This window comes from Mirounga leonina, unplaced genomic scaffold (assembly GCF_011800145.1).
Source record: "Mirounga leonina isolate KUSES-001 unplaced genomic scaffold, KU_Mleo_1.0 Mir_165, whole genome shotgun sequence".
NCBI lineage: Eukaryota > Metazoa > Chordata > Mammalia > Carnivora > Phocidae > Mirounga > Mirounga leonina.
The window spans coordinates 33,470,366-33,490,670 of NW_023270415.1; the positions used below are offsets into that span (position 1 = coordinate 33,470,366).

General features: G+C 39.1%; 1 protein-coding gene across 5 annotated transcripts in view; it reads left to right on the forward strand.

Moving 5' to 3' along the window:
• Nucleotides 1-20,305, forward strand: part of RALYL (RALY RNA binding protein like) — a 686,645-nt gene that overhangs the window by 558,523 nt on the left and 107,817 nt on the right. The window lies entirely within an intron of this gene.

A 20,305-nucleotide genomic window follows, 5' to 3' on the forward strand; every position in this document is an offset into this window, starting at 1 on the left:
AGCTTAGTACATCCATTGTCAGTGCTCCCTTTACCCTGGTAAAGGCTTCCATTTCACTTACCTAGTCAAGTGGGCCCACTCAGAAAGCCATCTGGGAATGGACTCTGTGGTTTTTGTTTTTTGGGGGTTTTTTTTCTTTTTTTTTTTTTTAAGATTTTATTTATTTATTTGACAGAGAGGCACAGCGAGAGAGGGAACACAAGCAGGGGGAGCGGGAGAGGGAGAAGCCGGCTTCCCGCTGAGCAGGGAGCCCGATGTGGGGCTCGATCCCAGGACCCTGGGATCATGACCTGAGCCGAAGGCAGACGCTCAACGACTGAGCCACCCAGGCGCCCTGGACTCTGTGGTTTTTAAGTGGAATGTAAGGAAGACAGGAAACTGCTATTTCCAGCCCTGTGCCAATGCACCTGTCCTTCTGGAATGGGCACAGGCCCCACCACTAACACGTCCACAGGGTTCAATTTGAAAGTAAGTTGCTGCTGGGTGTCTGTAGCAATCACAGTCTCTTTTAGCTCTTGATTCAATCTTGGGCAGTCAAATGACCGGCATGGAGAAATGTGGTCGCCAACATCCACAAGAAAAAAGACAAAAACAAGCAAACAAACAAAAACCCTCCACTTCTAAAATTCCAAGCTGAACATCCATACATCTGGGTAATTGAGGGTGACTTCTCTTTAATTCACTTCTCAAGTGAACATGAAATGCTGTTGAACCAGAAAAAGGTCCCAAGCATGCACGTTGAGGATGGTTTAAAGTTGTGCAAATGTGAGGATGTTTGGTGGAAAGAGTGTCAGACAGATGGGAATGCATCCTAAAATTGGCTTAGCCTTATCAGTGATTTGAACTCCATGTCTTATTCATTAGCTTCTTCAGCTGCTTGAAGGAAAAATAAAAATTTCCTGAAAAACAATATATTTAAGGAGTCTGGAACTGTTACAGATGCGCTATAAATTGTAGTTATTCTCATTATTATGATTATTCAAAGAAAAAGATCTATAATAAAGTATTTTAAGAAGTTATTTTAAATGAGCCTTGAGCTACAATAATGTTGCTAAAATTCATACAGTCAGTCAAACAGGTTAACATTTTCTATAACTGCCTAAAAAGATATTTTGGGGGGAGAAAGGATTACATTTACTTAGAGTATGTCCCTCATATTTCGACACTAAGCAAATGTAATTTATAAACGTTTTAATTTAAAATGTTTGGAGAAATGCTGACACCATCCCCATTAAAATAATTCCGCTGCAGGCAGTTCTCTGCTAGGTTAAGGCATGGCCTATTTGCAGTCTTCTGTGATGATTCTGATGCATAAATATCCATGAATAAATATCTTCTTGCATGTGGAAAGAACATGGTAACAGTAAAGGGAGACTGGATGGTACAGTTTCTTAAAGCAGAGAATCCATCTCTAAGGCTTTTTGAAAGAGTACAGTTCTATGTGTTTGATTTGAGGTAATTTGTGATAAAGTCAAAGGAAGCAAAATCATGCAACCAATTTTCAAAAGAGGTAAATAGTAAGAATCAAGAATTAAGTGGGAGTTAGGGGTGGGGTGTAGCAGATAGAATCAAGCAAATTATACTTAGAAAACTTAGGCAATAATAGGAGATGAGCATCAAACTTAGCTACGAGATTCCCAACAGTCAAGGCAAAAAGGGGATGCATGGTAATGTATGTAACCATCTATTAAAAGCAACTACTCCGGGGCGCCTGGGTGGCTCATTTGTTGAGCGTCTGCCTTCGGCTCAGGTCATGATCCCAGCGTCCTGGGATCGAGCCCTGCATCAGGCTCCCTGCTCTGCGGAGAGCCTGCTTCTCCCTCTCCCACTCCCCCTGTTTGTTCCCTCTCTCGCTGTGTTTCTCTCTGTCAAATAAATAGATAAAATCTTTAAAAAATAATAAAATAAAAATAAAAGCAACTGCTCCAATTTGTGATAAGAAACTCTTTTTCCCTGGGGCACCTTGGTGGCTGTCGGTTAAGCATCTGCCTTTGGCTCAGGTCATGATGTCAGGGTCCTGGGATCAAGCCCTGCTTTGGGCTCCCTGCTCAGCGGGGAGTCTGCTTCTCCCTCTCCCTCAGACCCTCCCCCCTGCTCATGCTCTCTCTTCTCTCTCTCAAATAAATAAGATCTTAAAAAAAAAGAAACTATTTTTCCCTAACTCTCTCTTCTCAGAGAAACTTACCACATATAAAAGTATCTAAACAGCATGGTAGCTAGTACCTTCAGTACTAGTTATACAATAAACACACACACACTCATGCACACAAAATATTTTTAAACTAATGGAACTTTCAATAAAAACCAAGAGCGAGCCACACAGTTTTTTTTCTGCTTCTCCCAAGACTGTTTACCATCTTGTAACCAATTGCATAAAACTAAAAAAGAGTGACATTCCAGGATAGCTAGATCTCCAGAGCAGCCCAGATTCAAATTACCTATATGAGCTACATACAAGGAGGAGACAGAAAGCAAGAGTGGGCTGACCCCTCGGTTGGCCTATCCACCCAGCCCCAAGGACTGGAAGAAAAATACCATGCTTGGTAGTTTATGACCTTTTACACAGGGGCCTCTTGACCTGTTACTTAATCCTCCTCTAGGATGGGGAGAAATGGAAAAGGAACAGTAAACCTAGCATCGGATAGAAGGGGCTGACATTTCTCCTCTTCCTCACAGTCAGCAGGTGCAGATGCAGACATGCAACTCTTTTCTTCTAGCTGGCAACACTACTTTAGAAGCTGCAGCCTGTCCTGAAATAGTTGCTTTCTTTCATTTGTGGGAACAGGGTTTTCTGTTGAACCAAAGCTTCCTTGTCAGCAGGACTCAAGTGTTATGGCCTTTTATGCTATATGTTCTTTGTGTCTCACTATGTTTTTGTTCTTCTTGCTTTGCATGATGGGGTATTAAGGTTAGAGCACCAACAGAAACCCCACTAGTCCCCACGAAGCGTAGGAGGATGATAGTCATATCATATTGCTGGGTCAATATGTAAGTGCTCCCTGCCTGGGATTAAGGTGATTTCTGGATTTTTTATCTTCCAAAAGACAATTTCCAAAAGATGGAGTGTCTCCACTGTCAGTGCTGATTTCATTTATTTTCATCATTTTATTTATTTGGTCATTATCTTTAGATCTAGTGACCTGTTTTTTAGAATAGGTCTTGGTAGAGAACTTTGGGCCCTGAACTTCCAATCTAAGCTAATTTAAGTTGGTTGTTTTTCATTTCAAAGAGTTATTTCATTCCTTCTTTGTCCACCAAGGGCTCATATCTCATCTGTCTTCTCAATCTACACATTAAGTTCAAAATTCCAGGATATGTTTCCTTTTCAACAAGACTACATGGAAGGATCATGAAAGAAACTGAAATGTGTCTAAAGTCCTATTTTTAAACAAATAAAATTAAAGACTAAAAAATTCTTAGTGTGGGAGTGGTACCCCTCTCTTTACACTGTTAATTATAAAATGAAAACCAAGATCTTTTCCCAACCCGGAAATGCTTTCCACAAAGGTAGTAAAGAAGGAAAACACCCTTCTTATTGAATAAGCACCCACAATGTGATGCACATCATAGGTAACCTGCTAAGAGTTCACAAAGACAGAAAGAAATCTCACACCCTTTTTAATATAGCAGAGCAGATATAACCCATTCTGTACATGTTCTCAAGATAAACAATAACTAATCCTCAAGTAAGAGGACTTGAAAGCACCACTTGTCATGCATAGTTCATTGTAAATTCATCTGGTAACTGGGGTGACCATCTGTGTCAGTTGACTTTATCCAGATGAAGATTAAACTTCTCCTATCTTTATGATGGATAGTTTTGCAACCTGGAACACCTAAGTTAGACTCATGCCCTCCCACAGAACCTGCGAGATAGGGATGCTATCTCCTTTGATGCTTACATTTCAAAGAGATGTCCTCAAAACATCTCAAAATATGGCTCTCACATCCTCAAAAAAAGACACACCTAGGTCATAAAGTCCTACCTAGTTTTTTTTTTTTTTTAAAGACTTTATTTGACAGAGACACAGCGAGAGAGGGAACACAAGCAGGGAGAGTGGGAGAGGGAGAAGCAGGCTTTCTGCTGAGCAGGGAGCCCGATGTGGGGCTCGATTCCAGGACCCTGGGATCATGACCTGAGCAGAAGGCAGACGCCCAACCACTGAGCCACCCAGGTGCCCCAGTCCTACCTAGTTTTTAAAGAGATTTATACATTTCAAAGTGGGAAGAAAGTCTTTACAATGACAAATTCCCTAGTGTAAATGATCAAGGAAAAAGGAGGGAGGGAAAATAGTTTTCCTAATTTTCAAGAGGGAGTTTTAAATTTCTAGGGTATTGTCCCATTTTTCTTAAAGTGCAATTGAGAATGATAATTTACAGACTTACTTGTGTAAGACTGATGGGAAGTTCCTTATATCATGCCCCTTCCTGAGCAGTTAATGCTTTGTACCCCCTCACTGACTGCTCCTCAGAAGTCCCAGGGCCTTTACTATAACATTCCCAGCACACATACAAGGATGCTTTGTGACCATACTGACTGCTTATCTTCTAAAAAAAAATAAAATAAAATAATAAGAGAAGTGTCACGAAGTAGAGGAATGTCTGAGTATAAAAAATGGGGAGAGGAGAAAAGATGAAATGAATATTCACAATTTGATGGACATAATTGGATTAATGAGAAGCCAAATAGCTTTTTTTCTTCTGTCATCTTTTCTCACTTTTACAATGTGAATGATTTTTATATCACATATAAGTATTTTATAAAACTATCTAATTTCAAAAAAAGAAGTACCTAATTTTGTTATCTTTATAAAAATGTATTTTCTCCTGGGTCGCCTGGGTGGCTCAGTTGGTTGGGCGACTGCCTTCAGCTCAGGTCATGATCCTGGAGTCCCGGGATCGAGTCCTGCATCGGGCTCCCTGCTCAGCAGGGAGTCTTCTTCTCCCTCTGACCCTCCCCCCATCATTCTCTCTCTATCTCATTCTCTCTCTCAAATAAATAAAATTTAAGAGAAAAAAATGTATTTTCTCCTGGTCAATTAAAGTTTGAAAAAAACTTACTACAAATTATAAACTAATAGAAAAGTTTAAGTTATAGAAAGATTTTTTTTGAGAGGCGCCTGGATGGCTCAGTTGTTAAGCATCTGCCTTTGGCTCAGGTCATGATCCCAGGGTCCTGAAATTGAGCCCCGCATCGGGCAACCTGCTCCGCGGAAAGCCTGCTTCTCCCTCTCCGACTCCCCCTGCTTGTGTTCCCTCTCTTGTGTCTCTCTGTCAAATAAATAAATAAATCTTTAAAAAAAAAAAAGAAAGATTTTTTGAGATTTTAATCATGAGTAAGTTTTGCACAGTAAAAAAGTGAAGTTTGTTAGCTTTGATTGGCTTTAAATATATTAACTAGAAAACGGTCCACAAATTTTCTTATAAAAATTATATAAACTGGGCGCCTGGGTGGCTCAGATGGTTAAGCGTCTGCCTTTGGCTCAGGTCATGATCCCGGAGTCCTGGGATCGAGTCCCGCATCGGGCTCCCCGCTCTGCGGGAAGTCTGCTTCTCCCTCTGCCTTTCTCTCTCTCTCATGAATAAGTAAATAAAATCTTTAAAAAAAAAATTATATAAACTAAATGCAAGAATAATTCTTCCAATTGAGTTATAAATGCTAAAACGAAGCTTGAAATGCCCCCCTTTTTTTTTGATGTCTAGAAAGATGAGGGCAAAAAAGACAGCATAGTCTCACTAGATTATTAGTCAGCCATGTATGATGAATGTTTCTCACAAAAATTTGTTCTTTTGGAAATTAATTAACTTTATTAAACTTTCAAAATGTCTTTCTAGTGGAATGATAGCATGATTGATAATTCAACCTTACTGGTATTGTTAAATAGCAGAATACTCAGAGTACTAGTAAATCTTCTTCCAAACCCAAGCAGTGACGTGTATTTCATTTGTGTTTACTGGATGGTGGAATAAAAGGACAAGGGGCTTGTTTTGAGTTAAGCATATTACATTGCAAATGAAATTGAGATGTTATATAGTTTATCCTTATTTGTTTGAAATATCTTCTCTCTGGCAAAATGTCTGCTTATGTGTCAGAATCACTTAGTTCTGAAAAGCTGTCTGTGGTCATTAGAAGGAGCACTGGACTGGAATTTAGGAAACCTACAACCACATCATGAAACCTACAACCATATCATGAAACCTACAACCACATCATGTATCTGCCACTACTTGCCTGTGTCAGCGAGGTGATTATAAGCAGTACAAACTTTTTTAAGTTCACCTTTCTTAGAACATGAAGGAATGGAGTTAAACCATTTCTTACTTGATTCCCATTTCTAACACTCTGGTATTCTGCTGTTTATTTTCTAATCCAAAAACAAAAGAAAAGCAAAGGTCCTTTATTATCAAGTTTATTCTTATTTTTCTTTCAAACTCGATCCAGTATCTTAAATAAAATATTCATATCTTTTGACTAAGCAATTTCCAAAAACATATCTAAGAAAATAATTCTAAATATTTAAACAATGTAAAAATATATGAAATTGTTCTTAAGGTGTTCTTTGAGTTTTATTTCAAAACACTGAACAATCTGATCCAGCCAAGATATTATGCAATAATGGGTATGGGCACATTCATTAGATGGAATGTTCACGAAAGTGTTCATAATGACATGGAAAAACTTTAAGGTTTGAGTAGACAAAGAAGCAAAATTATATAAACAGTATATATAACAATATATAATTATATAAACATCATGTATTATATAAACACACAACCAAAACTATTTAACAAATAAAATAAATATATGCAGAGAAAAAAATAGAAATCAAAATAGTAGCTGTGATTCTTTGGACAGTGAGGATACAGGTGATATTTTTCTTGTAACTTAAATACTTAACGCAATTTTCTTTAATGAGAATTTTATAACCAAAAAAGAGAGAGAGATTTACAAGCCAGATATTTTCCAGTGGTAGCTAATAAACATCACACAAAAGCACTCACAACAGGCAGCAATGAGGATTTTTTGTGCTTAGTGTTGTGCAAGGTCAATTCAAAAGATATAGCCCTTCATGTTTGGAACTACACTTTTTTGGTTACCGCTGTTATTTGAAAAGTTAGTGTTCTAAACGGGGCAACTCCATTAACATTCAGGGCAGGCCAACAGTCTTGTGTGGTGGAGCAGTTAACTGCCCAGGCTAACTGCCGGAAGTGGCCTGTCAATCAGTCAATGCCACTATGGGATTAGGAGCTCAGTGTGCAGAGGGGAGAGTGAGAAGCAGGGTGCAGGGGAGAGCAGCTGAAGTCATCTAATCTTCAAAAATGAAAAGTCAAAATTTATGAGCCCTTCAGTGATGCAATAAAATAAGTAATCAGCAATGTGTACTGATGGCAGTTCTTCTGACTACAGATTTGTGAACCAGTAGTAAGACAATGGCGCTTGCCTGACAATAGCTATCCCTCTTTGTATTTAAAGCTCTAATCCAGTTGCTTTGCTGCTGTTGATGCTTTAAAAGGGCATAGAGTACGTGAGCTACAAAGAGTAACAGAATAGTTTGGAATAAAGCCCAGAGTTAAGTCCTTAGGATACAGAGAATGGGACATGGCAGAGAAAGAGGGGATAGGTTCTGTGTTCCAAACTCTTAACAGAGAGAATCAATCAATACAGGAGAACCAATAGTAATGAGTCTGAGTACAGTGAACATATCAGAATGTATTTATGAAGAAATGGAAAAGAAATAGAGCATGACCCACAAATCACAGATAATCACGTGCAAAATAGCATTTGGAGTTGGACTGCTTAGGAACTCTTATTGAAACTATCCACAACATCGGGGTGTAGACATAATTGTGATATTGTGAGAATTCTGGAAGAATTGAAGTCAAATTGTAACTTCTAATTTCTTGATTTGCTGAAGACGGTCTTTTTCTCATTTTTTTTTTTTACTCTTTATTACCGACACTCAAGATAGTAAATCTAATGTTTAGAGTGTTTAGGAAGAAAAATTATATAATCAGCATTTGAAAATATGGACTAAATTGAGTATAAAAAAGTTGAAACACTTGGCATGAAAGAATACTATAAAGATATTATGAAAGAAATAAGTAATATTAGGCATCCATTTTAACTGAAAAATCAAATATATTATTTTTAAAAAATGTAATGCTGAAGAAACAAAAAGCAAGAAAGAACAGCTTTATGTGTAGGTGAAGCATAATGTGGGCAAGCAGTTATTAGACAACGTTTAGAGACAATATGAATTGGTAAAGAGAAATGAAGGACTTCACATGGTGGGGTCAACCCTGAGAGTCTTCTGATGAATGCTAGAGACTTGGAGAAGAATCTCTGATCTCACCAATTTTGAGTCAACCGCACCATCTCAAGCCCAGAAGAATAACTTATCTCTAAGCCTCTATTAACAGACCTGGCTCACGGATTTACCAAATTCAGCCTATATTAGAGATTCTCAGTGGATCTAGTAGAGGAGAAGGAAACACAGAATCACTAATTCAGTTGTTTATCAATTATTAAGCACCTATGGGACATTGTTCTGGGCACTGATGATGCATTAGTTAACAAAATGGACAAAAATCCTTGACCTTGCCTTCAAGTGTGAAGTAATGATAATAAACAAAAATTAAGCATACATTAGAAAGCAGGAGGTGTTACAGAAAAAGTAAAGCAAGGCAAGAGGGATAGGGAGTGGGAAGGTGAGAAGTGGTGCAACTTTGAGTAGGTGGTGAGTGAGGACCTAGCTGAGAAGGTGATATTTGAGCAAAGACTTGGGGAAGGTGATGAACAAGTAATGTTTCACCTGGGGAAAAGCATTCTGGGCAGAGGGACAAGCAGCACAAAGTCCTTAAAGCAGAAGCACACCCAAGTGTTAATAAAAAGCAAGAAGGCCAATGTTTCTGGAGCAGAATCAAGCAAAGCGGAGGGCTGGGAGGAGGTGAGAGGCTAAGGCAGAGATACAATGGGAGTGCCAAATCGTGTAAAGCCTTGCAGACCATTGAAGTACTTTGGCTTTTACTTGGAGTGAAACCGAGAGCCTTTGGAAGATTTTAGATGAAGGAGTACCATGACAACACTTAAATTTTGAATAGTCACTTTAGCTTTATGTTGAGAATAGGTTATGAAAGAGCAAGGGAGGAACATGGGAAAACATGCAAAAGATTATGACCCAAACAAAGTGGTAACAGCCGAGATGAAAAGAGTTGTTATGTCATGGATATATTTTGAAAATAGAGACAACAAAACTACAAATTGGATGTGGACCATAAGAGAAGGAACAAAGTCAAGGATATTATTATCTACTGCTAGATAACATGTACTGGCTTAAAAAATGTTACTATTTGTCATATTCAGCAATCTGGGTTGGTTTGGTTGAGGTGGTCTGCTCTTTGTGGTGTCCAAATGGCTTCTGTGCTTACATATCTGGCACTTCAGCTGGGGCTGGCCAGAACAGCCGTCATGACTGAGCATCTTTCTCCACATGGTCTCTCCATGTAGTTAGCTTAGACTTCACTGTGGTCTCAGACTAATCAGTTTTACATAGTGACCGAGTTCAAGAAGGAGGAAGAAACTGCCTGTCCTCTTAAAGACTAGGTTGAAAATTCTGCAGTGTCATATCTGCCACATTATACTTATGAAAGCAAGGTATAAGGCCAGTTCATATACAAGATGAGGGACAGAGACTCCAGATTTTAATGGGTGGAAGGAAGGAATTGATAATGAGCAGACTATCTCCCATAGACATCTCCATGATTTCTGGACTGAGCATCTGAACATATGAAGTTGCAGTTAAGTGAGATGAGCAATACTCATGGCAGAGATTGGAGTAGGCCAAGGCGGGTAGTAGAGATGAGGAGTTTGGTTTTTGTTAAAGTGGAGATATCTAAGTGAAAGTATCAGTTGGACAGTCAGATACATAATCTGGAGTTCAGGGAGAGGTCTGAACTGGATGGGCACGTCTGTGAGTCATCACTGTGTAGATGGTATTCAAAACCGTGAGCCTGGATGAGAACAAACACCAAAGGGGTAATTAAAGATACAAAAGAGAAGAATTCCAAGGACTGAGCTCAAGAACACACCAATATTTGAAGGATCTAGCAAAGGGGACTCAAAAGAAACAACCAATGAGGTTGACTAAGTGGTATGAAACTCAGTAATAAAAATGTTTTTGGGAAGAAGTGATCCGTTGGGTGAATTGTTCTTCAAAGTTCCTGGTAACTAATGATTTACCACTGGTCTCAGCACTGTGGAGACTGCTGGAGACTTCAACAAGACTACATCCACCAGGCTTAGGGTCCTGGCTCAATCCTGCATAGTTAACACAGGGAGCGGCCCAGAAATGGATGGGACCTGGAATTATAAACCCAAGCTCTGGTAAAATAGCTCTCACTGCAGTGTTAGAGGGAGATGCTACCATGAAGCCGAGATGCAGCCCTTCCAGTCAGGTGGAACTTTCAGCACAATCCCGGAAGAGGTCATATCAAGGACTCCAGGCAGGTGACGGGCATCACACAATTTTGTCGGCATGTGGCAGTTGAGGTCATTAAATTCTGACATTTGGAAATCTTGCCATTTGCAATGACGTGGATAGAACTGGAGGGTGTTATGCTGAGCGAAATAAGTCAATCAGAGAAAGACATGTATCATATGACCTCACTGATACGAGGAATTCTTAATCTCAGGAAATAAACTGAGGGTTGCTGGAGTGGTGGGGGTAGGGAAGGATGGGGTGGCTGGGTGATAGATATTGGGGAGGGTATGTGCCATGGTGAGCGCTGTGAATTGTGTAAGACTGTTGAATCACAGATCTGTACCTCTGAAACAAATAATACATTATATGTTAAAAAAAAAAAGAAGAAGATAGGAGGGGAAGAATGAAGGGGGCAAATTGGAGGAGGAGACGAACCATGAGAGACGATGGACTCTGAAAAACAAACTGAGGGTTCTAGAGGGGAGGGGGTTGGGGGGATGGGTTAGCCTAGTGATGGGTATTAAAGAGGGCACCTTCTGCATGGAGCACTGGGTGTTATATGCAAACAATGAATCATGGAACACTACATCAAAAACTAATGATGTAGGGGCGCCTGGGTGGCTCAGTTGGTTAAGCGACTGCCTTCGGCTCAGGTCATGATCCTGGAGTCCCAGGATCGAGTCCCGCATCAGGCTCCCTGCTCAGCAGGGAGTCTGCTTCTCCCTCTGACCCTCCTCCCTCTCATGCTCTCTGTCTCTCATTCTCTCTCTCTCAAATAAATAAATAAAATCTTTAAAAAAAAAAAAACTAATGATGTAATGTGTGGTGGTTAACATAACATAATAATAAATAACAAAATAAAAATAAATTCTGACATTTGGTGCCAGGATTTAATGTTTTCAAAGACCTGGGGGCGGGGGGGACTCTGGGTCTGAGAGAGGTTGAGGTTACCGAGTTGGGAGGTGAATCTGCCACACCAGTATGTTCCGCAGAAGAGGGCAGCAAGGCAGTTAAGCAAAACATGCACAGATGGACTGTTGTTTTCCCAGCCCATATCCGACTTCAGCTACTGCTTGGGTTGAATGAGTTTCTGGCATTTTACTAAGAGAAGGCAGAGGAGGGGATGAGGCTGCCCCTGGGAACTGAGTGGGTCTGAGAGTGTGGGGCCTGGATGCAGCGTGTGGACAGGAGGGAGGGATGGCGGGAGGCACGTGAGGACAAAAGCCCACTGTTCCTCTCAGCCTATGGGGGCTGGCCTGTGAATACCTGCTTTATGTCTTTTAGCACCATGCACACTCTGTAGAACTTATTATGACCAGCAATCGAAAGACGTTGTATTGCGTCCGATCTCTTCATTTCAAATGGAGGAAAAAGATAAATGACATCATAATGCTGCAAAGAGCAGGACAGAGGATAGAGATTTGAAACTGGATAACTCTGTGACTGATTACCTGTTTTCCCAGTCTGTGCGCTTGGCAGACGCACTGTTTCTCTGTAGGATTTAACAGTTATTAGCAAGTAACTAAATAAAACAATTGAAAGAGACAGATGAGCAGCCCCTTGCTATTTTTTTCTGAAATCTCCTTCCTTTCACTACACAGGTTTGGAACGGAGATGAGCAAATCTTCCAACATGAAAATAATGGAGTTTGAAAGTATCTCTTTTCAGAAAATCGTTTTTCTTATTTGAATGGAAAGATCCACACAGTTGTGTGCACTCCCTTCCCATGTGAGGTGTGGGGAGGTTAATTCTGGAGTTAGAGTGGAGTGAGGGTGAGACTCTATACTCTGCCTTGGCCAGATATCTACTACTCCTACCCCTAGCCTTACCCCTGGGGCAATTGGAGTAAGCGTTGCAAGTTTCCCAGGAGAATCTGCCAATGGTTGATCATCTTTCTGGCCGTGAGTTTCTTCTTTATACTTCATGTCCCTTCCTCCCACGGCAGCTCGATCTTCCTGACAGAGTTGTGAAGATACATTACAGCCTGTGCGAGGGAGATGAGCTCTGCAGCCTCAATTTCCAATGTAGCAAAAGTCATATTGTGAGTGCCCAAACTGCCACTGAGATTCTTGGTTGATCCCACAGCCATCCATTAAGCTGTCCCTGGAGTTAGCACAGATGGTGGTAACTGCAAATGGAACTTACCAAGAGGTCTGATGATAGCTTTAAGCAGAAATTTCCATCGACCATGAAAGCCCTTGCAAAAAGGTATCACGGGAAATTGAGGGGAAAGCTGCTTTTTAGTCCAGAGAAATGGAATCCACTGTAGACAGATCTCACAATAGGAGTGAAGGAGCCTGGCTTTCTTCAGCGCTGAGGTGATTTTGACACTCCTCTAATGGCCAGTGAATGATATACTGGAAAGTGAGACAAATATACTATAAGGTCTTCATCAGACTGCCTGAATTATCGTCCTGCTGTATGACTTTTTTAGCTTTTTAAAATTTTGGGAAAGTTACTCAATCCCTCTCTGCCTCAATTTCCTATGTATAAGATAGAGAAGATAATTGTACTAACTTCACAGGGAAGTTATGAAGATTAAATGTGTTAAAATGCTTAAATAGCATGAAAAAAATTAAAAGTACTGGCTATTATCATATATGAGGCATTAAGTACATGTGATTATTTGCACACATTGTCATATGGGCAATATGTCTGGAAATCTGGGTTCTGCTGCAGACTCTGTACTTCTTTATTCCTTTCATAAGTTTGAAGAAATTTCTGTACCTTCTACTAGCACAGAGTTGGTAAATACGTATTTGCACAACATTCTTCTCCTTTCCTTTTATATTTCTGTGGCACACATAGGTTAATTACAACCATCTTACACCCTGAGGCCTGAATAGGTTTATGGAATTCTTATCAACACTTTCTTCCCAGCAGCCACCATCAGTTAGTCAGAATTGACACAAAAATGAAGACCTATTTGACCTCTCAACTTTAGAGCGTATAAGCTTTTAAGGAAATAATTGCTCCCACGCTTAGCCATCTCAGACCGTCCCATCAGTCTCACCCAGAGCCCTGCTTTGCCACAAAGTTCTCAATGTGGTTGACAGGAAACCATAAAAGGTTATACTTGGGATAATCTTTGTGCATCTGTAATAACACTATACCCTTGTAGGAGCCACACCTGGGAAAGGGCTATGGTCGATGCACTGTGAGTGCCAAAAATATCTTGAGCTCTTGTTCAACCAAAGACACTAACTGATGAGTCCTACTCGGAAGTTCCTCGGGCAGATGGAGATGAGGAGGTTGGTGCCTGTGCAGGCCAGTGCTTTCTCCCGTGGCATGCACCAACATAGTGTGTTCTTCCTAACAAGCCTCTTGCTTTCCAGGCAAGAGCTTCTAGGCATCTAGGCCATGGGGGGCCAGCACAGAAACCTGGGCTGCTTTTGCTTCCGTATTTTCTCTCAAAGTGAGGAGAGGAGAATAGCCAAGGTAAGTACTACAGACAGATTCTGGTTTTTACTGAATGTCAGAGAATACACCTGCAATTACGGATGAATAGCCTGCCCCCACTACATAAGGAAGACTTCTATTTGCTTTTTAATTTTCTGGCAATAAATGAATTTTTAAGAATACTGATAGAATCATATTTTAGTATGCAAAATGGTCAGGAAAGGAAGATGTCTATGAATTGCTTTACAAGTGCTTGGCTCTGATCAAAATCATCATCTTTTGCTCACATTTAATCATTTACCTTGAAAAAAAGCCTGTTTAAATCAGAAGGCCTTGGAACGATGAAAATGTCATGTGAATGTGTTTAGATTACAAACGATTAATGATGAAATGTAGACTAAATTTTAAATATCAAAATACGATTCCTGTAATTAAAAAAAAAGCTATTAAGCTCTTTGTAAAATAGCATGTCACATTATTCCATAAATAATACACAATTGGTTAGCTAAGCGTTAACTCACGATGACACGGACCACCATCGTGTCCCTTTCTGAACTTTGCATCTACACCTAAAGGCCTGCTAGTGAGCCTAGATATCTCTCCTCGATCCTTTTCTTCCTATTCTACACATTCTCTCTGAGGCTCCCATTCTCTCCTTTGATGTCATATACTAATTCTGCTTTGATGACATGACTCTTAAATCTGTATTTGCAGACCCAATATCTTGTCTAAGTTCCAGGCATACATTTCCATCTGTTGCGTACCTTCACCAAGAGCCCCACATGGTTCACTGTTATATAACAGCTACACATACAACCTGTTCCCTAATCTGAACTCCCTAGAACTGTTAACTGGCCATGAATGTAGGAACAATCAGAGCACACATGGATAAAAAATAATAATAACAATGATGGCAGAAGTTTATCAAGTATTTATTTATTTATTTATTTATTTATTTATTTATTTAATTTTGTTACCCATTTATTTACTTATCCAATTCTCACAACAGCCCTAAGAGTTAGGTCTATTATTACCCCATTTTGCAGATGAGATAACTGAGGTACAAAGAAAAATGCCTTAGGTTTTCAACACCACACAGCCAGAAGATTATTAGAGTCAGAACTAGAATCAGGCTGTCTGATACTAAAAATTGTATCCTTAAGCCCTTTGGAGTTTCCATCTTAAACGTAGGTCAGGCTTAGGTTGCCATTGCTAAAGAGAATAGATCCAAGGGTAGTAAATGGTGTTGCTGTAATTTTTACTGCAAAACCATATAAATATCGTAGGGGAACATACTTAAAAGTCACTTTGGAGTCATAAAAAACCCACTAGTTTTACAAAAACAAGGTAGTTGAAGTCATTTCTGCAAAAACACAGTATATGCCCAAGCACAGAGAGTGAGAAAGCAGGATGCCACCCTGACGGTGAGCAGTTGGTTCAGCTTGGCTGGAGCATAGAATTTGCAGGCTGAAGTGGTAGAAGACAAGGGCTGGGAAGGTACTAGAAGAAGATTGTGAATGAACTTTTAGTCATATTAAAGGGTCTGGTCTTTACTCTGTAGGTAAATGATGGAAGTAGGTATAGGGGAGTAAGGCACAGGGGAAGGTCATTTGAAAGAATCATTACTAAGAGCCTCCTAAAGAAGTAGGCATGATTCTAGGTACTTGAAATAAAGTGAGTTCCGACCTTCAAGGAGTATAGTGTCTTTAGAGGGAACTTGGAAAATACACTGAGAATGTTTCATACAATATGATGAAGTGTTATGAAGCTCTCCTAACCAACTTATGGTGCCTTATGAAAAAATACTTCCTAGAAGCACTCAGAGATGTGTAATGAGGGGAATTACAGGCTCATATTTGTACAATAGCTATTTTAGAAAGATGATTCTGCTAGTAGACATGGCTATTCCAAAGAAATATTGAGGAAGGAAGGTCATTAAGGAGATTATTCTAATAGCCCACCTAAAGGTTGATGATTACTTGAACTGCAATAATACGAATTGAGAGATAAGTAAAGAACTAAAAGGACTTTTGGCAATAGAAAACAGCAAAACTAGGAGGATCTACTGAAAGTGAGTGTCATTGGAAAGAAGTCGAAGAGAAAGATTATGATCTTTCTAGTTTGGTCAGATGAGTGGCTGATTAGGCCATTGAGTTAGGGATAAAGAAGAACAGAATGAGGGAGGCAGGCAATATTTAGTCTGGGACATGGGAAGTTGAAGGCACCTAAAACTGGAGATGTATGATTGGGCAGATACAGCCACACATCATATACAGAGTGACACGAGAGACAAAAGTTTGGAAATATCCAGCATGTGGACAACATGTGAGACCAGATTAGGTTTCTCAGTATAGAAATTATAACAAAAGGAAATGTGACAGTCCATAAGGCACGTAGAAACAAAATAAAACAAACAAAATAAACTGATGGAAGGCAATACACGAGGCAAGACATGAGCAGGTGGACTTTAGAGCCAGCATGCCTAATTTCACATCCTAGCTCAGCCATTTTATAGCTCTGTGACCTTGGGCAAGACACCTGGCATTTTTGAGTATCAGTTTCCTCATCTGTAAAATGAAATCTATCTCAGAGGATATCATGATGCTTAAATAAATCAGTGTTTATAAAGCATTTTTAATAATGCCTGGTCTTTAGTAAATACAGCTTAGATTTTTTGTTGTTAAATACAAAAAGTTATAAATTTGTTAGCTCCAAATATTAATCTTCATTTTGCATTTTACTTTATCTCTTTACTGTGCCTATTTTTCTGAAGGCTATGGTTTGTTTATTTTATTCTACCCCTCATTCTAGCAGATCCTGAATGAAGTATTATTAAATTCATTACCCAGTTCATGTTAAAAGTAAATCTTAGGAATGATAAAAATCAATCCTTTTTTTCACAAAACAATTACCTTGTTAGAAAAAAAAAAAACTCAGAAAAAGTTCGTTCTTTCTGAGCATATCACAATGTAGTCATCTGTTTCTAAGGATTACATTGATAAACAATATTCTCCAAAGGGATGTTTCTCCTGGTAATTTTCTTCTTTTACGCTTTTTCACTTTTGAGGACTAAAATTGCAAAAGTGAGCTTTTCATGTATTCAGGCAGTTGCAGCTCTTAGAACTAAAAACTTATCTTTGGCATAGTCTTGACCATCACAGTCTACTCTGTACCAGGAACTGTGTGAGTTGCTCTAAGTACATAATCTTATATTCTTCACAACAGCTTCTTGAGTTGGCAATGATATTGGCTCTATTATTAATGAGAAAAGACGTACAAATCTCTGAATCGACTCAAGGCTAGGGAAGTTAAGCCTGTGTGATGAAACCATGACTGGGCAGTTGGTTACAAAACAGAGCATCGTTCAATGTGGGCCAGTTATCACTTCCCTCTACTATGTGTCATTGTTTTGAAGGTGAGACATGAGACAGGATTGCCTAATGGTGGCTCCTCACAGATTTCCTGCTCTGTGTCACCACTGAAAATATTTGGGGGAGGTGGTCCAGGTAGCTAGGGCTTATCTTCAGTGGCTTAGGCTGACTCATGGATAATGATCTTTCTTTTCTGTTCAGCTCATAGAGCATCAGCCAGCACCTCCCCTGGGCCATTAGAAGATTTAACACAGAACTTTCAGGAGCTTCTTGTCTAAGTAGACTTGCAAGGTTAACATTCTTACCAGTCTTAAGACTTGAAGCTAGCCATTTAACCCGACTCTTGTCCTGAGACTATGTCATCGTAATGGAGATAAGAAGTCATGGAAGCTTAGTGACAGGACTGTCCCTATAAGATGAAGTGTCAGGATTAGCATTATAAAGGAGTTAGATAAACTAAGATAAATAGATAAGATCATAAGATCTTAAATAAGATAAATAGATCATGCATAAGGAAAGAAAGAAAAAAATAGTATTCTGGTATAGAAATAGAACGCTTCAAGAAACCAAAGCAAAGGAGATATGTTTAGGTAATAAACAGACAAATTTCCGGGAATAAAGTGGTTGGTAAGAGAAATGAGAAAGAGCAACGTGGAAAGTTAGCATGAGTCATGTTTGTGACAAGCTTTCAAGTGACACACTAAAAGTTGGGGCATCATCTTGCGATTATTAAAATAGTCAAGAAAGATGGTGACATGAAAATAGCATTTTAGGGGAGTTGATCTGTCCGTTGCAGGTGCAGAGAATTGGTGATGTAGAGCGGGAATTCAAATTATTCTGAGCTTCTAATTGTGAAACAATATCTGGATACGTATTAAAATAAAGAGTGCCTATTTTGAAGGGTTGTTTCCAACAAGATAATCGTAAGTCATGCACTGGCATAGTTTTTCTGTAAAGGCCATATAGTAAATATTTTCAAACTGTGGACATGCAGTCCCTGTTAGAACTAATCCTCTTGCAGCTGTAGCACAAAAGCAGCCTGAAACAATATGTAAATGAATAAACATGACTGTGTCCCAGTAAACTTCATTTATGGGCTCTGAAATTTGAATTTCACATAATTCTCACATGTCACGAAATATTATTCTTTTTGATATTTTTCAACCATTTAAAAATGTGCACTTGTGAGCATAGAGATGTTGAAATCAATCACTATGTTGTACACCTGAAACTGATGTGTAACATTATGTGTCAACAATATTCAAATAAAAGACAAAATGTAAAAGCCATTCTTAGTTTGTGCATTATACAGAATCAGGTGGTGAGCAAGAATTGTCCTGTAGACCACGGTTTGCCAACCCCTGGTTTATAGAACATTAATCAGAATCTCAATCCAGTATCATTTTGAAAATTTTGAATTTTCCCCTGAGTTCTTCTATTGAACATTTGGGAGGAAATAGTTGAAGGGAGTGAAGTGGTAGAAGCAGAAGGAGGCAATTAACTAGTTAGTGGGACTAACCATCTTAACCACGGGTATCAGAAGGGCAACATATGTCCCTCCATGCTCCAGTCCAACAACGGCTTGTCTGAAGCCTTCAGGGAGAAAAAAAAAAAAAAAAGGAAACTCAGTAAGTAAATACTATTCCAAATACATTCTGTGTTTTAGTAATTGCACAGGGAAAGGCAAGATGGTGGGTTTTTCTTTTATTCATGTTGTTTATGATATCTTGAATGAAAGCAACAGCATGCAGTCCTTAAACAAATGATATGAGCGGGGGCATTGCAATAAGGAAGCTATAGTGTGAAACCGGGTGAAGTTGGAGCAACTGTGAACAAAGAATTTACATTTGGAGAGACCAGCTAGGCTGGGGTAAGTGATGAGAATTCGCCTGGGAATTGAGTGAAGAGGGAGATGTGAAAGTCACATAAAGGAGAAATTGACAGGACATTGCTAATTGCGATGTGGAAGATGAAAAAGAGAGAGGAGTCAAGATATGCAGTTTTCTTCTACTGGATTAGTCGATGCCACGAAGAAACAGGCAGCAATGAGAGGCTAGGAGGACACTGTAGGCAGCAAGAAACCGTTTATTAAGTGTTGCTGAGTAGAAAGTAAGGGAGAAGTGATAGTGTCATGATGTTGATGATCCAAATAAGTCAACGGTCGCCTGCATCACATTATATAGAATCCCCCTCATTTCTTCAAGGTAACTTCTTTTGATCCCTTAGCACTGGTCATGTCTTATAAAACAAACATATCCAAATATATTTCATTATTTATCTTCAACTTTTTTCCCTTAATTCTGTTTGCTTATTCATATCATAAATATATGGGCACAACAAACACACAGTATGGCAAAGAATTTACAGGGAGGTGAAAATAAAATCAGAATTTAGAAAAGGAAAAGATTGTATAAATGTACATCCCCAAACTCTGAGCTTTTTTTTTTATTAGTTTCAGAGGTAGAATTTAGTGATTCATCAGTTGCATAGAACACCCAGTGCTCATTACATCATCTTAAACACCAGGATTCAGATAAAAATGTCTAATATTTGTTTATGTTTAACCCATAATCATATGTCAGGAAACATATAAAAATGAAGTGGCCAATATACACGTACCAATTGGTCCCCTTCATTATTAATTAAGGAATATTTAGAAGTGGAAAGTTTCCTGATTGATTTGCTTTTTGCAAAGAAATTAATTTATGAAATAAGAAAATTAACTGGAAGCATTCTTAGCCTGTTTTACAATGAGAAAAGTAATTCCCAGAAAGTTTTTTAAATTGCTTAGCTCAAGATGCCACAACTAATCAGAGGTTTCAGAATTAGAATTTCTCAGGAGGTATAAAAAAAATACATGGTTCTTAGGAGACATTAAGAGGAGGCATTAAGATCCTAATCTATGACCTAACTCTCGCCCCCTCCCCCCCCACTCCCAAATGTGCTACTGTTGGTAAATGACAATGAATGTCATGCTGTTTCTCTCTTTGTTGCCGAATATTTACCGGAAATCAATTACTCAGCCAATATGTAACTAAATACATAATAAATTTC